Source organism: Pteropus vampyrus, unplaced genomic scaffold (assembly GCF_000151845.1).
Source record: "Pteropus vampyrus isolate Shadow unplaced genomic scaffold, Pvam_2.0 Scaffold116, whole genome shotgun sequence".
In the NCBI taxonomy this organism is placed as follows: domain Eukaryota; kingdom Metazoa; phylum Chordata; class Mammalia; order Chiroptera; family Pteropodidae; genus Pteropus; species Pteropus vampyrus.
In genome coordinates this window covers 3825495-3853140 of record NW_011888897.1, presented here as the reverse complement: position 1 = coordinate 3853140, position 27646 = coordinate 3825495, and the positions used below count along the sequence as shown (strand labels likewise).

General features: G+C 37.4%; 1 protein-coding gene across 1 annotated transcript in view; it reads left to right on the top strand.

Moving 5' to 3' along the window:
• Positions 1-54: 54 nt before the first annotated feature.
• Positions 55-27646, top strand: part of USP44 (ubiquitin specific peptidase 44) — a 91156-nt gene continuing 63564 nt past the window's right edge. Inside the window, exon 1 of the mRNA XM_023533979.1 lies at positions 55-72. The gene's annotated coding sequence lies outside the window, so the exon portion shown is untranslated. The remainder of the gene's footprint in view (positions 73-27646) is intronic.

The following is a 27646-nucleotide window of genomic DNA, read 5'->3' as shown; positions in this document are numbered from 1 at the left end:
AAAACATGTTGGTAAGTAAATCATACCAAAAAAAATACAGTATCATTTACAAGCAACTTATAAAACATGTTGGTAAGTAAATCATACCAAAAAAAAATATTTTTAAAACATCAAATATAGGATTTAAATATTTTTAAAACATCAAATATAGGATTTTCTTAAGTTTCAGAATCATCAAGTTGCTTTCTTTTCCATTTTACTTTATTTAAAAATAACTACTGCCATCAGAAATATGTCTATTTTTTAAAAGAGTAGAAAGATGTCCATAATATATAATTAAGTGAAAAAAACTGCAGAACAATACAGACAGCATTAGCCCCCACTCCAAAAACACATTTATAATATGTATAGTGTTTTAAAAGTTCTGAAAGATAGAAAGATTAGAGCAGTATTTGCTCTTGTAGGGGAAAAAGGAGGGAGATTCCCCCTTTTTATTTTGCATATACCTGTATTGCTTGACTTTCTTTTGTTATGTGCATTTATTTCCTTTTTTAAAAAAATTAAAATGCAATCAATTATTTTAAAAGCATGTTCAAGAAAAAATCATAACTAAAAGTTTAATTTTGTCTAGTTCACCAAGTTGTTGAGCCTCAATATGTCTTCCCAGCCCTCCTAGACTAGAATCTTCTTTCAGGTACCTTTTCTGGCAACATTCGAAAAAACAGGTTACTTGGATGATCACTTCTTAAGATCTTGATTCTCAAATCACTTCCGCTGTAGTTTTAATTTTTTATGAGCATCATTTGGCTTCCAGACTGAAAAATAAGAAAGAAAAAAGAAAACACCTGTGTTCCCCCATTTGTAAAAGTAAACAACGAACCAGAGTGCAAGCTAGCCGGCCCATGACCCTATTCCCATTCCATCATTCCATCATTCTGCCACACTTCTCTATACACTTTCTCCTCCTTGGCATCTTTCAAAATAACTATCTCGGTACCAAGGCAACAGAGTCGAATAAAACTTCCATCTATGGCTTCATATGAACCTGAACACTTCCTTCAAGAACTACTGGGAAAGTCTCTGCCCCCAGAGCTTTACTCCCTATACTGTGGGACTTTATTAGGCAGTAGATTAGTTACATAATCTCCACATACCTCTCTGTATAATTTGCCTGAGGTCAACTCAGTCTATGCCCTCTTGTTACATCACTTTCCCCATAGAGAAATGTTACTAATATTTAGTATTTGATGCAATGGAAATTCTCAATAATAGGATAATCTTTTAATAGTGTCCGCTAAATGAGGTCAAATCTGTGGGGATGTGACCACAAGTCCAGAAAGCAGTGTCCATCTGGCTATATTAAACAGAGAGCCAGGCCTGTTATGGGTAAACATAGTTCTTTGGGATACTTTGGATTCCTGCAAAACAAATCCTTTTCTGAATGATCAGAGACTTATCAACTCTAAAGGGTGGGAAAAAGAACCTTGAAAATTCCTTGTGCTGGCCTTCCCTTTGCCACTCCCCTGGAATGCCTGAGAACAAGGCGCAAGAGAACTGCCTGGGCTGCTGAGGAGTTTTCCAGAGGCCCCAGGACTGAATTGCTTTTGTGTTCATTGTTTCAATGATAAGCAGTCTCCTAACCTAACTTTATCAAAGAGCCAAAGTTACTCAAGACTTATTTCCCACAGATTGGAAAGAAAATATTTATGAACAACCTCGATTTTGCAAGGGAGATTGCTATGATAAAAATGGAATAGAAGCAAAGGGGTGTGTCTTGCATGATGGATGTTTTTTAAAGTCTCTCAGAATGATTTATCTGAGAATACCTTTTTTTTTTAAATGATGTCCTTGTCCCTGCTTTCCTATACTTTCACTGAAGAGATTTAATAATTTCTCTACTTTCTGAGCATTACTGACTATATTGAAGAACTGCAATTTTTAATGAAATATTCTCAGATTTATTACCAATCAGCTCATACATACTGAATGATGAATAAAGTAGAATGTTAGTCATGAGAAAGAAATATGCACTAGGTCAAATAGGTATTTTCAAAACATGAGATGCATGTTCTGTAGAAGAGGGTGTTAGTAAGCGCTGACTAACATGTTCTCATGAGTGAGTGACCAGATTCCAAAGTGTGATTATTAGTAATGAATTATTTTATAAATCCAAGAATATCTAAGATTTATTAGGAATGATCAAATCATAGTGCACTTATTTGAATAAAGAAGAATGGCAGCCAGACATGGAACCTTGTTTTCCTGAAAGAAAAATAACCACTGTCAGCAAATTTTCACAGTATAAGCAAAAATAGTCTGCCTTAAAACTCCCTGGACACATCTTTCTCAGCCAGGACATCACTGAGGATTTCAAACTTGGTGAATAAAAAATAATAAAGATAATAACATCAATAGCAATCAATAATTTTTACCACGAGCCAGGCATTTTTCTAAGAGCTTTACATTTTATTCTCAGCTGATCCTCCTAAACACCCTTGAAATGCATGCTATTATTATCTCCATTTTCCAGATGAGGAAACTGAGGCACAGAGAGACTAGTTAGTCCAAAAACATTCAGCTAATACTAATTGTGGAAGCTGGATTTGAACCTAAGTATTCTAGCTCTCAGAGTTCGTATTTCAACTATTAAAAGGGGATTCTGGCATTGAGAAAGGATCCATGTGAGATGATGCCAACTGCCTCATTTTCATCATTGGTTGTTTCTTTTAGATTATAGTTGGGGGAAAAGCACTGAAGATCAGCATTTCTCCCATTTTTCTGCTCCATACTCTATATTATAATGTATTCTAATATTCCATTCTGTGATTACATCATTTTCTGCTATATTTCTCGTTGTCACATTGCCATTAGCATAATACTGCTTACCATGATTTATACTAAGATGAAATAGTAAGAGTCCATTTCTTACCTTTGCTCTTTTCCTCTTGGTCTGGTTTTCTGAGCTCTAATTAGGCATAAGGTCCTCTTTAGCATTTATCAATAATGGCCCTGAATAAACTACTGTGAAATTCAACAGCACTTCGTATCAATTCTCTCAGCTCTAAATTTTGCTATGTAGAGCAATTCTCCTTGCAAGATGAATGAGAAGGCATTACACCAGAGAGAGACAAGGAAACAGGAAAAAAAGAAAGAAAGAAAGAAAGAAAGAAAGAAAGAAAGAAAGAGAAAGAGAAAGAAAGAAAGAAAGAAAGAAAGAAAGAAAGAAAGAAAGAAAGAAAGAAAGAAAGAAAGAAAGAAAGAAAGAAAGAAAGAGAAAGAAAGAAAGAAAATGTAGACGCTTCGTTAACCAAGAAGAGAGAGCAAGAGGCAGAAAACAAGAGATAAAGATATAAGAGAATAAAGGAAAGCAACAGCTGGAAAAGGAACCAGGTGCTTTGTTGTAGTAAAAATAAGCAAAATATTCAAAAATAGAACATAGTCAACCAATTCTCCCATTGCTAGATACTACTATTTATGTGAATTTACTATCAGTAGCATTGCCTAAGAGTCTTTTTCAATATGTATACTCATCATGATAGTTATTACTTTTGTTCTTATTTTGTGCCAGGTGCTGTGCTAAACTTTCATGACTTATCTTCTCAGATCTCATATAATAACCTTGCGAAGTTGGTACTATTAGTAGGTTGAAACTGAAGGCCAGGGGGTTAAATAACTTGCCCAAGGTCACAAAGCAAGTAAGCTGCAAAGCTAGTATTTGAATTCGGATTTAGCTACCTTTAGAACTAATACTTTTAACTTCTATTATCTACTGAAACCTCTAAACCAATACTTCTCAAAAAATGTGCATAAAATCAGCAGACATATTTGTTAAAACACTAAGTCTAGGCTCCTACCTTAGAACATCTATTTCAGAAGGTCTGGATGAGGATGAGGGATGAACATTTTAATAAGCAGTGGTGACTCAGATACAGGTGGTACACAGACAAGACTTTGAGAAACACTGCTCTAGGCTCTCCTACAGAACACTCTCAATAATGTCATAGAATTATTCATTAGTTCTGTTCCTGCAAATGTTATCTCTCCCTGGTCATAAGTCTACTTGGCCTTCATCACAAATGTTATTTTATGAATAACAGAAAAATTAAACATGTTATGGTTATCCAACAACCTGGCCAGTGGAACAGGGGAAGGAGATCCCTCCAGCTTGTTTGTACCCTGCTCCCTAACCTGGCCTTAAACGGAATTATGAAATACCTAAATTTGTCTTTGATATCTTAGCTCCTCTATCCTCTTTGGGCAATCTCCTCCCAGGTGCTCATTGGCTTCATACTGCTCAGAGTCTACATGAACACACTATACAAAACTCTAAACTCCCAACTTTCCCTCCAGCCTTAAACAGTATACCTACTTGTCAAGATGCTACTCTTCCCCAAGAGACTGACAGATTGATAAAATAAATCATTCTAATGAGATACTTTCTCAGTTTCCCATTTCCTTCTTTCTCCCTAACACAATGCTTTATTGACCCAAATAAACCATGCGTGTCTGCGGAAAACTTTTAATGAGTGATTCTTATCATGGGAATTTCAGGCACTGATGACAGGCCAGTGATGGAAATATTTTTGGCCATCTGAGCCTTTCAATGCCTCATAAATCAGGCTGCTTATGCAGCTTCCTAATTTCCTTTTAGGTGGTGCCAGTCGTGCCCACACACTCAATTGTACCCCACTCAGAAGCTTAAGAAGTAAGGAGACAGGTGAAAGTAGGAATGGGGAGAAAAATCAAGGAAATGTACACAACTCGCATCGCAGCGAATGGAATTCCTTAACCTCAGAAACATTCGTGTTACATACACTCACGTGCTCTGACCTCTTAAACATGGAGACTTGCCCAGCAGTGACCTTCAGCGACCTAGAAAGCTTTTTATAACAATTGAGAATGCACAACTGGATATTTTTATCAGTGTGTTTTCTGTCTTTAATAAATGTTATACTAAGCAGTTTGAAACAAAAACACAGTGAATACATTTTTTAAATGCAGTATGTAAAAATACACTTAATTAGCATGCTCCAAAATTTTACAGGTTTCACCAAAGGTCTCAGGAAAGATTAACTTTAGGAAAGCCCCCCCTCCAAGTTTGCACTTGCTCCCCAATGTTTTCCTACTAGGATTAGGCAAAAGCTATTTGAGAAGTGGTGTTTAAAGACTCATTTTGGCCAGAGTTGATTTTTCAGGCCTCCAATTTAATATCTTTATGAAATATGTTATCCTTTCTTAAGCAGAAATAAAATAACACAGTTGTAGAAACGTACAATAAGTACCCTACAAAACGAAGAGTTCTTTATAATCTATTTTTATGACAATAAATAGATGCTTGCCTTTTCTTACTCTCTCCCTGAGTTAGGTAGCCCGTTATGTAAATTACATACTGAAGCAACATGATTTGCGGAAGGGTAAGGGTAGGACCAGCATTTTCAAAGTGCCAAACACCATTGCAATCATTATCTCAATTAATCCTCAGAACAACCTTTTGAAGGAGGCGTTATTTTCTCATTTTATAGACGTGGAATGTGAGATTAAGAGGAGTGAAGTAACTTGCCCAGGGCCAGTAACTAGCTGGTAACTAGCTGAGCCAAATATTCAAAATAAGGGTCTGTCTTATTCCAAATCCTATGTTCCTTCAATGGAATAATGCTGTTTTAAACCCTGAGCTCTTTTCTCAACACCATTTGTTGGACTGTAGATCTTCATTCATGAATTTAACAGATATTTCTTATGACCCTCCTATCCAATGGGCACTGTTCTGGGCCCTGGGATACAGCAGTGAACAAAACAAAATCCCTACTCTCATAGAGCTTACATTCTAATGGAGAAGGACCTTCACAAGACAGCTATAATAGTCCTTGCTCTGTATCCAGATTATAAGGCTTCTTTATTGAGCACTCAATGCCCTAAACGATTTAAGAGAAATATTCTTTTTCCATCACTAAATGGAAAATTCAATGCAATAGACTCCATCATCTTGATTATATTGAACATCGTTTTCTTCCCAATGAACTGAAAGCAATAAATGACTAAATTCTTCAGAGTGGAAAGCTGTTATAATTGGCTAATGACCACAAAGCAGGCGTTTTTTGAGTTACACTAAATGCCTGGAGGGAAACAGTAGAATTCTTCCTCCCACTGCCCATTATGGAGTTGACAAGGTCCTGCTCTGTGTAGAGCTCATTAATTTTCCTGTTGGCTTTAAAGATTTATAACAGCTCTGTCTGACACCCATGCATGAGAAACACAGGGATCACCCCATGGCCAACTTTGCTCCCTACAAGCCTGCTGGGGGCTCATCTACTTGAGTCACGGTGGCTCGGGAAGATTCACTTGCCTCTGTGAGAAATAACAGTGACCATAATAGAAAAAAGAAATTCTAGGCATTCTTTCAAGCCATTGGGACGTTCCAGCACATTCCAGCTATGAAAGAATCCAAGTCCCTCCACTCATGTCAAAGCTCCAGTGCCATCCGTGTGAGCTTTGTGCATTTAATAGACCACGGCCCAATAATTAACTCTTCAAATCCTCTCCTTGTCTTTTTTTTTCTTTTTATCATAAACTGCAAGCTGATTCTCTAGGGAGGTCAATCTGGAATTTGGTAAATTATCCTCAGGTTTTGGGCAATGACAGATTTCAGAGATTTGCAGATTCTCAGCATAAAGCACTGCTATTCCAGAGCACTCAGCCACTCATTTGTGACCTGGAGATTTTTGCATCCATGACTACTTACGGCTGTTGTAAGAAGTCTTCACTCCTTTCAGGGTCCAAAAAGTCAAATGTTCTTGGGTCATTTTCTAGGCCCAACTGCTTCTTCCAAATCAAACTTGTTTGAACCTCCCCTGAAAATTTTATTCTCACCTGTGATTCTATTTACAAACACTCACTTCCACTTAGCTCCTAATTCTTTTTTTTTTCTTTTTCCTATTTCTTCTTCTGTGAAGGAAGGGAGAAAAATAAACAGCAAAACAAAAGAAGTTGCTCCAATTTTTCTTGAGGCAAAAAAAAAATCTCCCATCATTAAGGAGTGTCCCCAGGCAGCTTCAATTGGTACAAATTAAACTACTGTTACTAGGAGTGAAAAACACTGACCTTGATGACATTGCAGGGATAATTATTACACTCAGAAAAGAAATCATTTCTTCTCTGTCCCACAGACTCAGCATGTATTTCTTCAATATAGAATGCACGTGACCTCATTCTGATAATGGAGAGGTGGTAGAGGGAGAAGACTAATACAATTCAAACACTAGCACATAGAGGTCTAACTGAGGAGATAATGCAAACAAGCAATAATAGTATGTCACACCTGGAGAAGTGTTGTTAATGAACTACAAATTAGTAGTGCTGAGGAAGCCCTGAATGAGAGAGTGTGGGAAATATTACAAAGAAAGTGATTTGAACTGGGTCTATCAGCAACTTCTCAGCTTTTGAATTCCACTAGGAAAAGGAGACAGATTCTAATGATGGTTTATAATAACTGAGATGACTCTGATGCCCACGCTCCCCTGAAATCCAAATACTATTGCCACTGAGGTCTGCTTTATATGCATTATCTTCACCACAACTTGATGCTAACTTCTGAGGCAGCTGCTATCATTATTCCCATTTTACACATGAGAAAAAGGAAGCTCAAGTAATCAAGTAGGTCATCATATTACAGGCAGTAAGTGACAGAGCGAGAGGACAAGCCCAGGTTGAGCCCCAGAGTCTGTGCTCCTTGTCATCATACTGTGGCACTTCCTCCTTAACATGTGCTTTCTCAGTCTGCAGAGGCAGCCAACTGCTCTGGCTCTCCCTGAATCTTTCTATTCCTTCTGGTCCTCTAGACCATTTGCCAGAAAGACTCAGGAATTGAGTCTCAAGACAACGAACCAAGTAACTCTTCCTACAGCTAGGCACCATCATGAATAAGAGCTTTAGCATCTCCATTCTCTTCTCCCTGGTAAGGTTGAGAAATGATGACTGCTCTACGATCTTTGAAAAAATAAATCACTGAGCATAGGAAATGTTGTCATCACAGCCCCATATAGTACACCCTATAGCAGCGGTCCCCAACTTTTTGGTACCAGGGACCAGTGCTCCTATGAGAATCTAATGCCTAATGATCTGAGGTGGAGCAGAGGTGGTGATGCTAACGCTGGGGAGTAGCTAAAAATACCAATGAAGCTTCACTCTCTTGCCCACCGCTCATCTCCTACTGTGCAGCCTGGTACCCGGTCTGTGGCCCAGGGGTTGGGGACCTTTGCCCTATAGAACAGGTAGGGGTGGTACTCAGATTGGCTGAAAAGGAAACCAAACATCATGGATAACAATAATAGTGGTCCTACTTCTAGACCATTAACTTAGCAAAGTGATAATTCATAGATTGTACAAACTTTTTGAAGACAGGCATCACATTTTTGTTTTCACATCATATCCCCTATGCATTCTCGAGTGCCTGGCATATAGTAAGTGCTCAGAAAATATTTATCAAATGAATAAATAGGTGATATCCCCAAATTAGAAAAGCGTATTTAACTACTCCCTTTTCTTTATTCTATCATTTAACATTTATTGAACAACTGCTACCAAAACAAACAAACAAACAAACAAATGAACCAGCATAATGGAGTGGTTAAGTACATAAAATCTAGACCTTAACTGCCTGGATTCAAATAGTGGCTCTTCTCACTTACCAGCTGTATGACCTGAACTAGCCAACCTTTCTGTATTTTAGTTTCTCAGTCTATGAAATGGGGGAAATAATAGCACCTACCTTACAGAGCTGTTGTGAGGATGAAGTGAATTAATATAAGTGAAGTATTTAGAACAGTACCTGGCATATAATAAATACTAGGTGTTTGTTATGATAATGATGATGTACCAGGTTTCAGAACACTGGGAAAACAATGGTGAAGAAGTCAGACAGGTCCTTGTGTGCATGCAACTTATATTGTAACAGGAGAAACAAACCATAGACTTACAAACAAATAGGTAAAATAATTTCAAATAGTTTTAAATGCTATAAAGGACATAACACTTCTCTGGTATAGAGAAACTGACATTGAGGTAGAATTTAGCATGCAGAATGTTTCCTAAGGAGGGTCCTGGGGATCAACATTCATGGATGGAAGGAGAAGCAACCAGCAGTGGGCGGAGGGAGAAGTCATACAGCAAAGCAGGCCCAATGACAGCCTCAGCCCACCCCAGAAGGAACACTGGAGTGGAATGACCCTTCAGGGTTGTCTGGAGCTGGACTAAGGTACCAGGGACCCGTCCATTCTTTATATACTCCATTCGATGTGGATCACTCTAGGAAGGGGTGTGGCCTTGCCCTCTGCACTGAAGCAGTCCTTAACGGGGCTCATAGCTGAAGACTACCGGCAGCACTCAGAACAGCAGAGACAGCAGGGCCCCCTTTGAAGGGAGATAGGGCAGCACAAAACAGTATGCATTCCACTTGGCAAATATGACAGTGGGGTGGGTCACTACCTAAAATAAAGTGATCATGGAAGGCCTTTCTGAGGAGGTAACATTTAGACTGATAACCAAACTGTGAGGAGGCAGCAGACACATAGATGGGAGAAAGCCTTCTTATTAAAGGAAATAGCCAGTAGTGGCCCCCAGGTCAGACCGAGCTGGGAGTGTTTGAAGTGCAAGAAGACCAGTGAGGCTGGAGAGTGGTATAAAATGAGATCTGATGAGGCAGGCAATGGGGCCAGAACATGAGAACCTTGCAGGAGTCTGGATTTTATTCTAGTTAGTGATAAGCAGCAATTGGAGAGAAGTGGCAAGATCTGATTTACTCTTTTAAAAGATCTCTCTGGCTCATATGCGGGGAATGGATTAAAGGAAGGACATAAGTGAAAGCAGAGAGACCAATTAAAAGGTTATTGAAGTTTTTCAAACAAGAAACGGTATGTTGATGAAGATAGAGAAAAGTGGCTGCATTTAAATGCAGTACTCTGTAGGAAACCCCACAGGGCTTGCTAATGAATTAAGTGTGGAAGGTGAAGGAAAGGAGACTCAAAAATGACTCCTAGATTTTTGTTTGAACAACCAGCAGCATGGGAACCACAGCCCAGCCCATTAGGCCATGTTCGCCATTCCAGGCTGCTGCTCAGACTTGTCTCCTAATTCCTGCTGCTCTCCTTCCCTCAGCCCATCCCCGTCCATTCTCCCAGAGTACTCACAGCACGTTAACTGTTCATGGAGTTTGGAACATGGTGATAGCCCCTAATTCTCTGGCATATGCTCTCTTCTTCCTTCTCTAGTCCTCGTCACCTCAGGCTTGACATCTTAGAGATTTCCCCCCTGTGCAAATGCTGTTACTACTTAAAATCCCACTTGGCCCCTCTAGTGACTCTTAGCAGGGGATTGAGAGGGGAAGAAGATGTGACCAAGCAATGCTGCTGAAAAGTGGTCACTCTGTCCACTATGTGGCTCAATCTGCACCATTTTCCAAAGAGGTTAAAAGGCAAATACACCAACAATTGTCATATATAGTGAAATATTACTATTAGTATTACTTAGCAGTTTGGCTTGGAGAATTTTTCCAACATTCTTGCATCTGGGCTTCCAACAGAACAACAGAAAGATGAAAAGGTGTTGTTTCTAGACCATAAGGATTACTTGAAATGAGTTATAGTTAAAAATGAGAAGTCATTATTGAATATGTTCTAGAATTTTCCTTGTTGATTTATAGGACCATCGTGGTTTTTTTTTTTCATAATACAAACATCTTCAGTTGCTATGCATGGTATTTTCCTGTTGTCTGCTAGCCAAATATTCTTTAGATGACTGGTCCTAGTGGAGAATGCAGAGAATCATAAAACTGGAAATCAGGAAGTAATGACATCACAAAAAGGCAAGGCGAAAACAAATATTCTTCTTTAACCCTTGTTTACACTATTAACAAAGGATTGAGTCTGGAAAAATTGGAGAAGTCTAAGTCTTCCTGGTCACTATCATTTAGTAAAAATTTGTTTCTCTGAACTCGATTGTACTTCATTTGGCTATGGTGCTCACTGGGAAATATCCAGGGACACATGAATTCTAGGATTCTACCATTACTGGGTTCTAGTCATATAGCCTTTCCATAGAGTCCTTTTGTGGTCTTTGCCTCTTCTTTCATTCTTTGCTCTGCAAATAAGGCAAAGAGAAACTATGCTCTCCTCGTGATGGCAAAACCACTCAGAGCTTCCTCGTTCTCACCTTACGTTAGACATCTTCATAAACAGCTTGAACCGTGGTCTCTGCTTCAGACTATTTCATTATTTGATTTACTTCAGATTTTGTGATGCCCGGACTGAATTAATCTTGTTTGGTAGGGATCAATCTCTTTTACCTGATGCTTCATTTTGCTCCTTTCAGCCATGGCTCCCCCTGTGGCAAACTTCTCATACACTTTGATGTCCCTTGTTGCCTCAAGAGTTAGATGCACTTCTTAGAGTGACTCTGTAATACCTTTGTCAAAGGGAGCTTACATCAGTTTTTCCACTGAGTATCCATATTGCTTGCATAGATCATAACTCATACCTCTTTCCCAAATGACTTTTTGAATCAAACTTGTTTAGGGCCCTACAAAATTTATAGTAGAGAAGCTAGCAATAAGAACACACCACAGTCACACTCAAAGCTGCCACTCGGCTCTGTTATTTGGATCATTAAGGCAAGACATAAGCCCACTGACTTCTTTTAGCCTCATGTCTTTTTGAGTGTGTTCTTGAGTTTTCCTCCATGACTCTTACTCCTACCACTAGCCTCAAATGAAATAGGGACACATGAGCAAAACTAGCCCTGGGTATTTCTTAGTTTCCCCAGCATAGACCTACAAAACTGTGGGTTATATTGGTAAAGGAATGGAGTCTGTGACTAGAGCCTGTGTCAATCAAGTCACTTCAAATATTTATTGAGCACCTTGTTTATGCTCCATACCAAGGAGTTCTTGGCAACCAGCTATTATCACTTGTCCTGACAGGTTTCCTTGAAAGTGTGATTGCATCACATGCTTTTCACAGCCCTCATTGCCCTCCAGTAGCTATGGTGCAATACTGGCTAATCGTGGACTGTGCTGAATGGAGCAAGCCTGGGCCATAGATGAACCAAAGGCAGATATAATATAGCTGACTCCTTCATCCCTCCTCTATCCTCCAAAAAGCAGAGAATAAACAATACCTTTATGTTGTGATCATTATTTTGTACTTCCCTCCTTTGCTTCATTACCTCATATCTGTTGCTTAGACTGTAAACACAGACCAAATGCCAAGGCAGAGATAAAGTCACCAGGAAACCCAGTTCCATGTGCCAGACCCACCTGTATGCTTTTGGACTGTTGCTATGTTTGTTTAGAGATGGCAGGAAAAAGGTGCCACATGGCTCAGTGCTCATTTGCTTCCTGCTCTGCTAGGTATTAAACTCCAGAAACTTGTGCAAGTCTCAGTCTCCCTTACCACGGCCAACTGACTCGAACACTAGCCCCAGCTTAACGCCCAAAGTGTGTTTTCTTCTCCTCCTCTTCTTTTTTCTTCTCTTCCCAAGATCCTGTGAGCTAAACACCATATAATAAGCAAGACGTGTATGATGCTGAGATTTCTCTTCATTATGTTTCTACTCATAGGAAAAAGAATTGTTGATTATCTTAACTGGCACATAACTTGTAGGACAAAAAGATTCCTGTCAAATAATCCTTCCTCAATAAATTCTCTTCACCATTGTAAACTAAGAAGTGACCTTCAAGTATTAATACCCAGACAATATAACATTTGTCTGTTATTTAATTAGCTTATTGCTTTTGTTAATATACATTCCTGTGGTTATACCATTTTCCACTTAAACTTGAAGAAAATACTACATGGGATTAAAAAATGTTTTTAACTAATGTGTCCATACTTTTGCTACATTTTTAGATGATTTTATTTTTTTTTTACCTACTAGCCAGGATTCTTGATGTTTTGAGGTTATCTCCTAACAATGGCGAATTTATTAAGTCCTGGAAAACTACAACAACAATAAGTCTTTGTGCAAACTTTTGGCATGATAGAGACTTTCGGTTTAAAAAAAAAAAGAATGCGACAGATCCAGCAGAGACCACTGTCATTAATGTACCATCTAATCCCCATTATGAAGTGATTTTTATCAAATTGGGAAGTGATCATCTGGCAGCATAAACAACACTGGAAAAGCTAATTCAATAAATCAAAGGGGTTATTCCATGTCATCTACATGCTCAAACAAGAGAGAGAGAACATTGGCTTTAATAAATCCTCAGTTTCCAGCCAAAGGCCTTGGCTGCCTGGTCAGATGTCTGGAATTATGAAAGCAGAGAAAGTTTTTGGAGCTGAAGGAAGAACTTCTGATTTACCATAAAAAGACTTGAACTGGACAGCTTGCTCAGTATTCTACGTAAGTATCTAATAACCATATAATTATCTAATAATTATTATCTCATTTTACATATGAGGAAACTAAGACTAAAAAAAGTTAAGAAATTTGCCCTCAGGCAGGCAGCTAGGAAATGATAAACACAGTATCAGAGGATGCTGCTGGTCCTTACCAGTGATTCCATTTTAGTCCCAAAGGTTGCCTAGTTTGGACATGACATATGTAACCAGGTGACTCAGATCGCTATGCTGATGAGGCCCAGAGTCATTCAGTGATTCAACAGATATTCTAGAGCAACTACTTAATGCCAGGCACCGTTCTAGGTGCTAGGGATACAACTATGAATAAACAGAGAAAGCTCCTGTCCTCACTGAGTTTACACTCTACTGAGGGGAAACAAACAGCTATGTACGTAATAACACTAGGTAGTTATAAGCTCTATGAAGAGAAATAAAGAAGGGTAAGGAGGATAAGAGAAAATTTTAGTGGGGTTGCTATTGTGTTTAGTCAGGGAAATCCTCTCCAATAAGAAGACATTTGAACAGACTGACAAAAATGAGGGGAAAGAGAAGAAAGTGAACCATGTGTTATCTGGGGAAAGAGCGTTTCAGGCAAAAGGCACACCAAGTGAAGGCCTAAGCAGAATGCTCTCTATGTTTAAGAAAAAGCACTGAGGATGCCAGTGTGACTGCAGCAGAGTAAGCAAAGGGGAGGGTTGAAAGAGATGAGACGGAATCTGGTGACAGGGAGGGAGGTGATCATGAAGGGCCCTGTAGATTCCGTAAACATTTTAGATTTCAGTTTATGTAAAATGGAAGTCTTTGGGAAACTTTCAGTAGGGGAGTGACATGCTCTGGTTTGCTTTAAGAGAATCACTTTTAGCCAGTTGATTTGGCTGCCACCAGTCAGCAAGGACCCAAACTACACATAGAATGAGAGGTGGGAGCCATGCAAAGAATATAGGCTTTGGAGTAGGCAGATCTGTGTCCAAACTTCAGGCTCCATCACCTGCGGGCTTTATTAACCTTACAGTTATGTAAGCTCTCTAAACCTGTTTCTTCAAGTACAAAAGGAGAATAATATAACCTGCTCTACAGTTATTAATGAGATATTTATAAAGCACCTGAAATATAGTAGTTAGCATTAATATATATATCACATATATATAATATATACATATATATACATATATATATCCAGCTATTGTAGTTATTTAATTTAGTAATTAATTGTTGAATTATTTTATCATTGTTATAAATAATATAGGCAAGACCTGGATTGAATAGTATTTCTTCTCTGCTACTAAAATAATAACAATAACAAATTAACCGTGGGAAAAATAAAGGATGTGCTCTTTCTCTCTTTAAAAAAAAAACTTTGTATTTTGGAAAATTTCCAAACATATACAAAATTAAAGTAACTAATATAATGAATCTTCACGTATACAGTGTCAATAATCAGTATTTATCCAATCTTATTTCATCTTATTTTTCTGGAATGTCTAAAGCAAATCCCAAATATATTATCATTTCAATTATAAGTACTTCTGTTTGTGTCCCAAACAGAAAATAACGTTTTTTAATATAACCCCAATATAACGATCACATCTAACAAAACTAACGATCGTTTTTAATATTAGCTAGTGTCCAGTTAATAGTCAAATTTCCCAGTTGTCTTGAAAGTATCTTTTTACAATTGTATTGCTCAAATCAGGATCTAAACCAGGCCCATAGGTTAGTTGGCCGATATAGCTCTCAAGTCTCTTTTTCTCTGTGACAGTTCCTCCTCCCCACATCCCCAACCAGACCATGACTTCCATTTTTGAAGTAATTGTCATTTGAAGAATATGCTCTATTAATGACAGGTTAGTAATGTTTCCTCCATATGCAAAGGACCAACATATTTACTGCAGACACATTACAAGTGCTTTCAGAGAAGAATAAGAGGAATGTTTTCTGAGAGGAGAGTAACACTATCAATTCTTGTAGAGAAAATGCCACTTAATGCAGTGAGGAGATGGCCAAAAGCAGACTTAGACTCTTTAACATGAATATAAAGGACTGTAATAGAAACAAACAATATTACCTGAGGGCTTTCTTCCAGCCTAGAATCCTCTGGAACCTATCATCAGATATGTATTTAGATGCTCACCATGTGATAACGATCAGTAGAATTTCTTGTTTTCTGCTTAAGAGCACTCAGAAATTTTTCCTTGCTGGTATGAAATGACAAGAGTATTTCCTGTCCTAGTGGAAAAGGGACAGGTCAGTTATTGCTATGAAGGCCTATACTGCCCTTAAAACTGATTGCCCAATCGAGTTGGTTTAGCTAAATTCAGCTCTGGTTATCATAGCTAGAGCTAGTTGGCTTTCATTGGTTCTTTCAGGTAATTCTTTAGAACAAGACCCAACAGAACTACTAGGATATTGATAAATTCTGATTGAGCAGAAGTTTTTGTTTTCTTTTGTTTCTGAGATGAGAGAAAAGAAAACCAGGTAAAGGTAGTCCCTGTTGATTCCGTATCCTGGTATGAGTAGGTTTTACCAAAGGATCCCTTGAGAAAATAACTACCAAGGAACTAAACTTTCAAGAACTGACCTCTGGAAACAAGTTATAAACTTAAATTTAGATATTGGTTCCCATATATTTTATTTAACTATCAAGTACAGAATTCCTCTATAAACCTTAATAAGAGGCCAAAAGTGGATATGAAGTATTGTTATTTATTGTAAATTTTCTGGACTTAGGGATCCTTTTGAAATGTTCATGTGAGTCAACATGGGTGGGAGCTGGAAAAAGAAAGTGTGGTCTCCCACTCATAGCTAATTCTGTCTCTGGTAATCAGGGTAACATAGGAGGCAGCCAAGAATGGACTGGCATCTCCAACTAGCTTGTTTTGTTAGTTTGTCTTTCACTCAATAATCAACCTTCCTTCAACATCATTAGAGTGTAGCTTAGCACTAGGTCCACTGTGTTCTGCGTATCAAAACGTGAAGCCAGGAGTTTGGTTTAACACTGACATTCACTTTTAATGAAGATGGATAATTCAGAAAGACATTACTGTTGGCAACAAATCACAGAAGGAAAACAGTGGTCTATGGGACACTAAGGCAGAATGGTAGAGAGAAAAGAGAATGGCAGAAGAAGAAAATAGACAGGAGAAGAATGTTTTGTTTTGTTTTGTTTTTGTTTTTACTATCTCAGGTATCTGATGAAAAGGAGGGGAAATGAAAGATAAGAAAATTTATAGTGATAGTTATTAAGATGTTATTAAAAGTCAGCACACATGGGATTGTGGGGGGAAAACTTTAAGTCTCCTCCATGATGGACTGGCTGTGGGTAAGAGTAACAGAGGTCAAGGATGATTCAGTATGTGTTTTATCGGTACTAACAATAAGAGGAGTCAGTGAAGCGCTATCTCGGGTAAGGCCTCTCCTGTACAAGCAAAGGCTTGAGCAGTCTTACTGGAGTATGGTCTTTGGGGCATAGAGAAGACCTGCCCAGCCTATTCAACCTACATATACTTTTTATATTACTCTTTGTCTTTTAAGGCCCAAAATGGATAGAAAGCAGCAAAATTTTAAAACTCCTCAATTTTAAATTTCAATAGGAGGAATTTTGGTTAGATTTGACTAAGACTCATTATAAGTTGGTTTTTTTAAATAAATAAATAAAGGAAAGGAAAGGTGGCAACTGATAAGGGCTGTTCCTTGGAAGAAGGCATAATGTATTGATTCTGTTTCTTCAAACTAATAAGACTAATGGGAAATTACAGGGGGACAGATTTCAACCCAATATGAACAAGAACATTTTAATATCTTTATTTGCCCAATCATGAAACATACCACCCCTTGAAGATGTGAGCTGTATGATACTTGAAATAGCCAAAATTGGAAAACTTCCCCTCAGGGAAACTGAATACAAGTGTTTTCCAACCTTTGTAGGTATGAGGACCCCCTTTTGGATTTAGCTAGAACTCCCCTAAGTTAATATTTGTGTTCTTAGTATCTATTAAGAAACCATGAAAACTAATGCCACAGAACTCTCTACTTAGAAATGGTTAAAATGGTAAATTTTATGTTATGAATAGTTTACCACAATAAAAAAAAGAAACCATGATGACAGAATATCAATTTAGCAATGCTTTTTAAATTTGTGTTTTATTTATTACAACAAAATTTAACATATGTTAGAAAAATCATATTCATTATTTCATTCATTCATTCATTCTTTATGAAGTGCCTAATATATCCAGGCATAGAGGCAGGCACCGAGGATACAAAGGAGAGTAAAAACCAGTACGGCACCCAACCTTATTAAACAAATACATATGTGCAAGGCTTGTTATATATTGATCTATAGACAATATTGTTTCACATGTTGATTGGAGACCTTCTCTCTAATTCTCCACTTTCTCTGGAGTCCTCAGCCCACAGTATAAAGCAATATTCTTCTTTAACCATCATACCGTATTGTATGCATTATGAACAAAAACACAGGTCAGGAATACTATTTGGCTACCGGTAATGTGGTAAGGTGTCAAAAGTTCATCCTATGCTGACTTGGTCACCAGACAACAGATTTAGGATCTTTTTCATGGTAATCTAATGTGCCTTTGTCTGGAATATGAAGGTGATTGATATGTATTAATTGGTTATGCTAAGTTTAGACTTTTGCTTCTATTGTACAAAAGAGCCGGGGAGCATACTTTTTAAAGTTCTTGGGAAGGACTATGAACCACTGGTTTAAAATAAAGAGGTTTTGCTTTAATATCACATTCAATTTTGGTGCTGTAAAAGAATAGTCAGATAGTTAACAATTTACCTGATATCTTGGGTGCTTGCCAAGATATTTGCTGATTTCATTCTAAATTGTGTCCTGACAGGGACTACGAATGAGAGGGATTCCTATGTTTTGCATCTGTATTTGATACATGGTCGCTTAGGAAAGGAGTCATGAGAGAAGGAGGGTCTTTTATATTAGGTATGCTATTTGACAACAGAGAGCCTCTGAATAATCTGATTTTTTTTCCCTCCACTTGGCCCCCAACTGAGCAGATTGCAATCCTTTCCTAACTGTAACGCTGCAGGGGGTGTGACAAGTAGAGACATTACTGGACATTTGCATTTAAAGAATTAATAAAAATTCCTCATTTGCCTGAAAGCCCCATGAAGTTTATAACCTTGATACTTTATAACCCCCTACACTGGTTTTTCTCCTGGGATGGCCAAACAAACCAACATAAATCTGTATTTTAAAGAATGCAATTAGTTATGTGCTACTGGACCGCATACTGGAACTATGCAGTTCCCTGGCCACAGAATTTCACAAAAGGGAAATAAATAATACAGGACAATGTAAAGCATTCCCTGGGGTATATTAACCTTTAGGTCACCCATATTAATGACAGCTATTCCAGGTGAACATTTCTTACTTCAAGCAAACAATCTATTGAGGACAAAAGGTCAAAACTGCTTTTTGTTTGGGATTAATGTAGAACTTATTTTCACTTATTCTTGCCTGAAAATTGATATTATTAGTCTCTCCTAGGGGTGATTTTCAAGGCTTAGTTTGCAAATCTACCTTGGGGTTCTCTGTGATCTATCCCTAGAGCACTATCTGAGCTCAGTTTGCCTCTATGGTCCTATACCCTCCTTGGAGCCACATAAAAAGAGGTAATTAGGGCTGTTGCCAAGACCATTAGACCCCTGAGAATGAGTCTTTTCAGGGGAAAGTGATGGGCTCTACCATCAACACCCTGCATTGTAGAAACAACACTGAGAAGGCGGTACCTGTGGAAAATTCAAGAATGTTTCCTGAGCCAAGGGAAATAGAGGGAAAATTGTCCTGAGCCTGACAGAATACTGGTTAGGACTCCACAAGCCTTAAAAAAAGGAATTTCTTGGAAGATAAGTGGAATCTCAAACCAGTGAGGCCACTCAGGGTTTTGTTAGAGACTCAAGCGCCCTCTAGAGGTGATGCTGAGGTTTCCAGTCGCAGTGCTGCTTGAGGATGTTTGAGGATGTTGGGGGTGGGGGGCTTATCAACGCACAAACCTGAGAAAGACCCCAAGACCACCAGCACCACTGGGAGCTGCCAAGGAAGCCCTGGTTAATAAGAATGGTTGCCAAGGACAGTAGTGTCAGGCTCTGTCTTCTCTTCCTGTTTATCACCCTTGAGGGAAATTGAAGTCAGTCTTTACAGGCTACTTAACATCTAGAACATCTAGTGGTAGAGCAAGGAGAGAGAAAAGGTGGTCTTTCCTTCTTTTGGAAACTACTCTGTGCACTTGAGTCCTTTTATTCCAAATTGTCTGGATCCTTGACTCCAAAACTATCTCCTCTGATTTCTTCTCCTGAAAAACTCCTGCAGACTTCAACCTTGCCACCTCCTCATAGCCTAAGGCTGCTGCCTCTCACAATGTCCTTAATGAGAAAGCCAATCTAATAGTGTAGCTTTTTTCCAGCTTAGCTACCACCACTGCTCCCACTGCTCTGGTCTTAGGGGTACAGCATCGCCCTCCCCTTTGCTACACCTTTTTAAGCATTTAACAGGCCCTTCTGATATCAGTGTCTCACAGGAAACTACTACCTAACAAAGGATCAAAAGTAACCAACTGAAAGGCAGTTAAGATTATCTCCTAAAATGTGAACTAAATGCATTAGAATTATCTGGAGTGCTTGTTATAGACAAGATTAAGGGTCCTACTGAAAACTTAATTAGAATTTCTGGAAGTGGGTCTCAGATATCTGCATATATGACACGCTTCCCAGGAGATATGTACAGCAGTATTTGAATCATTATCCTGGGAAGTAATTTACAATTGCTATAAAATGTGGCTCCTCTTAGAGCTACAGGACCAGAAACCAACACAAGGGACTGTCAGGGCACTTCCAGGCCTGCATTTCAACCTGCATCCATGTGGAAAGCATTGGATCACCCCCACCACTGCCAATGTACTGGCATGTCCATGCAGCAAAACCCAGACAAAATGCCAAAAGTCCAGTGAGACAAAAGAGTCCTCCCCTCATTCTCAGTCTAAGGCTCACACTAGTCTTGTCTTATTTCCAGTCCTAGGAACTGCTTCTTCCGAGCTGACAGGGGAATTCCCACTGTCATCATGGAAACCACCACTCCCAATTCACAAAGGTAGGATCTTGCTCTAAGAGTCTCAAGGATAATCACTTCAATACATTTCCAAAAGCCTGGGTCATTCCTTTCCCGAATAACACCATAGCTCAGGCATTAACAGAACAAGTTGAGCTTCACCAAGTCCAATCCAGTTCTTTTTACAGTCTTTTCTCTTTTGTAAGATAATATCTATATCCCTTTCTTGTAGTTATTTTGGTACTGATGTAGACTATGTGGTGAATCTTGCTTAAACAGAATACCACAGATCTCTCTAAGAAAAAGCAAGAAGTAGCAGGCAGAGGAGTCTTGCTCTATAGTTGGGAAAACGGCATGATTCTAAAATACTATTAATTATCAGACAGACCATAAATATAGCAATTTTTTTTCAAAAAAGAACAATTTATTAAATGTACACAAAAATGTTTTACTAATTAACAACAGCATATATTATCCATATAATCATATACTTTATTATGCAGCATGACAGTCAAAGTTTGAGACTTTTCATATTTTTTTAACTTCCAAAAAGTCAGCATGATAAGTGGCATCAAACAGTCACCTCCATTTGGCATAACACTTGCTGATCATCTTTACTGCTTCCAGGATAATTTTAAAACATATTAATTAAAGAATACCAAGATGTAGTCTTCACTCTGCATTTGTTTTTATTTTCTTAGTTGAATTACATGTGACTGGAAGTCAGACAGTTTTCTTCGCCTATTACCCAGAAATTTTTGACATATATTTATTGCCTGAGTCTTTGATGATGTGCGAATCAGTCATAGCAGTCTATCCCATGGTTAGCAACTTCCACTGCTTTTAATTGTATTGTCAGGCCTATGACACATAACCCTTTTGTACATGTTACAGTGACAAAACAGAACAAAGTATTTGTGGGTGGCTTCCTTTCTTGGAACCCGTAAAGCATGTGATTTTTGCTAATCAAGAAAATAGGGACAGCAAGCTAGTTTTAGAATAACAAACTTTTGTTCCCACATAAAAAAATTATATCCCATAGATCTATTTTCATGCCCTTTTGAATATACAATAACTTTTCTTCCCAGTGCTATATTAAAGTGTAATCTTTTTGAAGTTATTTTAAGTGAAACTAAGAAACTCAAATTTAAATTTAAATTTAAATGTTTATGGTACTATGAAAATAACTCAACCAAAGTGACAATCGGGTGATAGAAATTTCTGTACAGAGCTAAGTTTCCAGGTACACATAAAATGGTAACTGTGCAAATTTTTCTTTTGATGCATAGCTCTGATGGCCAGTTGGCAATTTCAGAATCATTAAAATGTGACAAGGCAGGGAAACCCTGCGAAGATACACTACCGGCACTATAAAAGATCTATTTTTTAACACACAGAACATGTATCAATAGTTTCACATTTAGAAAAAATAACACACCAAAATCAGTTCCAGAAAGTTAAAAGATTTAAAGTGAAAAACAAATCTTTAACTAATAGAAAAAAAATAGAATTTAAAAGAATGATCAATAAGCATCTGAAGAGATGCTCAACCTCACTAGTAATAAGAGAAATGTAAGTTTAAACAATGAATGAGATAGCATCAGATTGATACAAATTAAGAAGTCTGATAATACCCAGTGATACTGAAGAGGTGGAGAAACAGAAATTCTAATGCACTCTGATTTGCATAACACAGCAATTTGGCAATATCTAACAGACTTAAAGGTACACCCCTCTCATGGTTTATACCATAGAAAGCTCTCACACATGCCCATAAAGAAACATATCAAGTAAAAAACTAAATATCAACTAACAGAAAAATAAAATAGATAAATTATGATATATTTAAACAATGAAACAGTATACGGCATTTTAAATAAATGTTTTAGAGCTATATCTGTCAATATGGATAAATCTTTTATGTTAAGAAAAAAAAGAAAAGTAATTTACAGACTATAGGTACAGTCCTACCTATTATTTATGGATGCATAACTCATATAATAAAAGAGTATAAAACAGGCAAAACAAAAACAAATAACCAAGCATCGGACTGATAAATACCAAGCTCAGGATAGTGGTTATCAAAGGAGAGGGACAGAGTAGGGTACGCAGGATATTTCAACTATGTCTTACTTTTCAGTACTCTTATTTCAAAAAAAAGAACCAAAAAATTCTAAAAGAAATGTGGTAAGATGCTAATATTTTTTAAAGCTAGGGCAGTAGAGAAATATTATTTGTCATATTATTTTCTATACTTTTTCTATATGCTTAAAATATTTTATAATTTTATAAAAGGGAAAGACTGTAAGACAGTAACAACAGAACTTGAAGATAATTGATGTATAATTATTGATAATTGTTAGCTTTGTCTTCCACTGTAGATGAAAGTTACTCCAAGTAGATAAATGCAAGTAAGTCAAAAGTTTTCTGCGACATAGTTCTTTAAAGCATTCGCATAATTCAGTAGATATTTTAAGCATATTGATCATTTCAACTGAGCCGAATGATAATGAGGAGTAATTTTCCATTATTTTCACTTAACAATAAAGCTTGCAATTGAAAACAACTAATAAAGCTTTATATTTTTCTTCAGGAGTTTTCTTCTTGTTTTGATGTACTAGTCTTTTTATACCCTTGAAGACTTAGGAGAGATAAATTTTTCAATGAAGCTTTTAGTGCCTTGAAGGAAATAAAGTTCCAAAAGGTGAACATGCCACCTTTTTTCAGTGCCAAATCAACTCATTAAAATATTGGAGACAGCATGTTATAGGAAAAGACCACAAAATCAGAAAGCAAGAAACTGAATTTTAATCTTGGCTTTGCTACTAAGTAGACATACGGTAAAGTATAACCTCTTGACCTATAAAATGTGGACATTGGATTAGTTAATCTCTAACTTTCCTTCCAGTCCTGACTATGAATGTGTTCATTTATCTTGAACAGTAAAGTATGTAGTAAGCTGGTGGTAAGTGAAAATGAAAAGCAAAATGTAACCTCCAAATGAAAGGCAAGCATTTTAAAACTCCTGACCAGTGGCCTAATAGTCTAAATCCAGAGTACAATTTATCTAGGTGCCAAGTAATAATCAGATGGCCAAGTGGATCATAGAAGTATTTCTAATTTAACGCTGAATGAGCTGCTCGGGGGTTGGGAAAAATTGAAGTAATTGAAGAGAACGAACACTATTAAGAGGAAGACACTATAATCAGTGGTTCTCACACTTCCTTATAAATCAGAAGAATTACCCATGTATCTTGTGGAAAACACAGCTGCCTGGGATCCACCATAAAAATTCTGATTCAGAAAGTCTGAAGAGGGACTCAGCTGTGTTCTTCATAAGCCCCAGAGATGATTTTAATGTACAAATTTTTAAGAACCATACCAGCAGATTTAGTGGTCATTTAATTGGTTATTAGTTACGGAATTGAAACTACATCATTATGATTGTTTAATTATCATTTACCTCCTCATTTAAAACAAAAACTGGTGCAATGATGATGATGAAGACGATAATGATGATGATAGCAGTTAATATTAAGCATGTATTATGAGCCAAATATCATGCTACATGCTCTCTCTAAATCTCTTTATATCTCTTTAAAACCTCACAACCACCCCAGAAGATAGGTATTATAATTATTACCATCCGTTAGCCCAATTTAACACAGAATATGAGTGGCAATGCCAGGTTTCCAAGCAAATCAAGGTGGGAGCCCATAATTTCAACCAACACCTTACACGACCTTTATAAATGGCACAGTCAACAACAATAGCTATCAATAACAATAGCTATCATTTTATAGTATACCTACTATGTACTGAATTCTTAAATACGTACATTATCTCATTTAATCCTTGAAGCATTCCTGCAAGTTAAGTATGTCTATCCCTGTTTTATAAATGGGAAAATTGGGACTGAGAGATGGGCCAACACAGCCTTGAGGTGACAGAACTCAAAGTTTAAATCAGATCTGCTGACTCCTAAGCCTATTCTCTTCTGGCTACATCATGCTGTCTCTCGAGCTATCATTAGTCAGAACCTCAGTTCCTGTCTAGGTTTCTCTTTTTCCTGGCATTTTATCCTTGTCCCCTGGATTCATCATTTTCTAAGATACCAGTGACTCTAGCCGTATAATGTCTGTTATACCTACTTCTAAAGGTGAAACATTCTTTTTGGACATCTGCCTTTTAAGGATAAGTTTTCATTTTCCCATCCCTCTACAGCAGTGATTCCCAAATTTTGTTTTGACTGCTCAACCCAATCAGTAAAACATTATGAACACAAGTCTCACTATATGAATATTTATTCATAAATTATATCACATAATATGTATTCCTATATCATCTATTTCATAAAACATGAACAAAGTAGATCTCTTTTAAAATGAGATTTTCAAAAGATAAATATATAAATATTTCTAATATTTTCTTCCAACATCCCTGCTTTAGGGACTATCTCTAAGTAACTGTCACTAGGTCCAATGGCCAGAGTCGGCAATCTCACAATTAAAAAATTATAAATCTCTAAGACAGTAGCTCGTAACCTGGCTGAGGTGAAAACGTTTTGAAAAGACAGAATCTCAAGCCCTACTCCCAAAGATTCTGACTTTCAACATGTTAACGCCCCAGTTGTGGTTGATGTTCAGATATGGAGACCACTGAGTCAGTGACAACAGTGATTTACATCTGTTTGGTACTGATATTATGGTCTCTCCTTGATTGGACTCATTCCTGACCATCTTATCTCTCTGATAAACCCTGACTCACAGGATTTCAATTACCCCCCTGATCTCTGCTTTAATTTGGGAGGAGAGATTATTTATCCCTATTTTTTGGTGTCAAATGAAAGTGAATAGTTTCGAGGGATTTTTTATTTCTAGGAAGACTGTCCTAGGTAACAAGAGACAACTTCCTCAGTGGGCTGATCCTCTATCCCTTTTTAAGAAAGTTCTCCCTTTTTCCCATAGTAACAGTGCTAGCACAAAGTAGCTCTGAGAGTTTCTGGTGGGCTCGATGCAGAAAAGGCTTTAATTATTTGTTGGCCACTATCTTCAGGTCGTATTTGCACTCAAAACATCACCACTTCTGAAATAAATAGTTTTAATAATTAATTTGATTTGCACAGCTGTATTTGTGTGTGTGTGTGTGTGTGTGTGTGTGTGTGTGTGTGTGTGTGTGTGTGTGTGTGTTATAAATGATTGAGGAGAGTACAACCATGCAATCTGTTCCCAGGGCCACATCTTAATGGCTAAACTGTATTCATACTCGTGGTTTATTAAGTGTTTGCACAAGCCATTGTGTTTTGATGTATCAAGAGGAGATTTTCACTAAGCCAGCTGATTAGCATTCATTAAAATAGATTAAAGTATTTACTCTGGTTCTCTGACCCACTCTGACCAGCTTCATCATTTACTTAAGTCCTTCTTGCCTGATTTGGTATTAATTTCTAATCTATCTTTGGTTGCAAGTCTTTGTTTCTACCTCCACCCTCCAAAAACACCTGTCCAAATGACAGGAGTGATATCAGGCTGATAGCCGTATATGGATTTCTGAGAATGGAGCAATGGGGTACTCATGATAGGAGGGGATTCCAAGCCATTTTGTTCCTCAAATGCATTTGCAGAGCTTACAAAATCATATACAAATGAAGTTTCATTTGTTGGACAAGCCAAAACTATCTTTCCCATTGGGGAAAAAAAAAACACATTATTTTCTTAGAGAATTTGTTTTTCACATATACAATCTAAAAAAAACTAGACTTGAAAATAACAAGTTTAAAAAATAATTTTTTTACCCATTAAAATTAAAGTGACTATAACTGTGGACTAATTAATCTTAGATTTAGAAATTTATATTAAGGAAATAATGAAGATACATCCAAAGATTTATGTTCAATGGTATTCTACTGAATGTTACTATAAAAAGGAAAACTGGAGCCCACTTTAAATGTCCAACAACAAGAATTTTGTTAAATAAATTGTAAAATGTTCATTTGGTTAAACTTTAAAATCATGTTACAAAATAATATTTGAAGAAATAGTAAAATGTATAAAATGTCACATGGTGAGAGAAAACACAGATAGTAAAACACTGTTGGATTTCTACAGATTTTGATATTAACTTTGTAAAGAGGAAAAGCTTGTGTGCATTTCTCTTAAAAGACTGGGAAGATATATAACAAAATATTTGTAATTATTTTATACAATTCCTCAAGGTTCTAAGACTTTCAGAAGCAGCAAACAAGGAATAAAAATTTTCAAACAGATATTTTAAAGTGTTGGCATTTGGAATTCCTAAAGGTCCACCTCTTCATGGGATTTATGCCATCGAAAACATAGATAAATCACAGAAGAAAAGCGCCTTCCATCTAATTATTCCAATGAGGATGAGGCAGAGAAAGGGAGGGGAGACCTTCCACCCAGCGACCCAGCTTTAAGCCTTCATGTGTTGTTGGGACATAAGAGCACAAGCAGTTGTAACACACCCACAAAACAGTATTCTTCTAACAACTTATTTAAAAGATGAGTGCCAGATATTAAAGAAAGAGTGTGAGTGTAAAGGCTGAATTCCTCTGGGTTAGTGTTGATCTTTAAATTGAGCTATCAAATAATATTTTTCTCCAACTAACTATGCAACATAGGACAAAAAGGGCAGGGAAGCTTAAAAGGGCTATTCATGAGAACAAAATTTGAGCTCTGAATCAACTGTTTACACATTGCAAATGTATTTCATCCTCTTTAACACAACACCACTGCTGGTAGCGATGCGTGCCAAACTCCAGCTGCCTTAAATTTAAGGACCCAAAGAAGTTGACTATGGGCTTTAAAATGTCCCCAGATGCACTCTCCTCCCAGGCGAAAAGAAAACACCTGTATTTTGGCCTAGCCCTCCTCATAAATTTGCTACTGTATAAAATGCCAACTTGGAATTTCTTCCTTCTACTCATTCAGATGCTGTCATAACTGGAAAGGCTTCCCCAGACAAAAAGCAAACATGGTTCAAGGTTGAGACCTTATTAGCATTTCCAAAGAGCTGTAAAAAGCCTCTATTCCCTCTCCCCTGCCAAGTAAATTTTGTTTTGCTGAGCTTTGGAACTGTTCCTCTGTTGTCATGGTGGGGCATTATTGTCAGCTCTCTCAGGGTGTGCTGCTTTGAATATCTTTAGAAAATAACACACAAATAAGAAACATGACATTTGCTATATCTAAGCAGATTTTATAAGGCAACC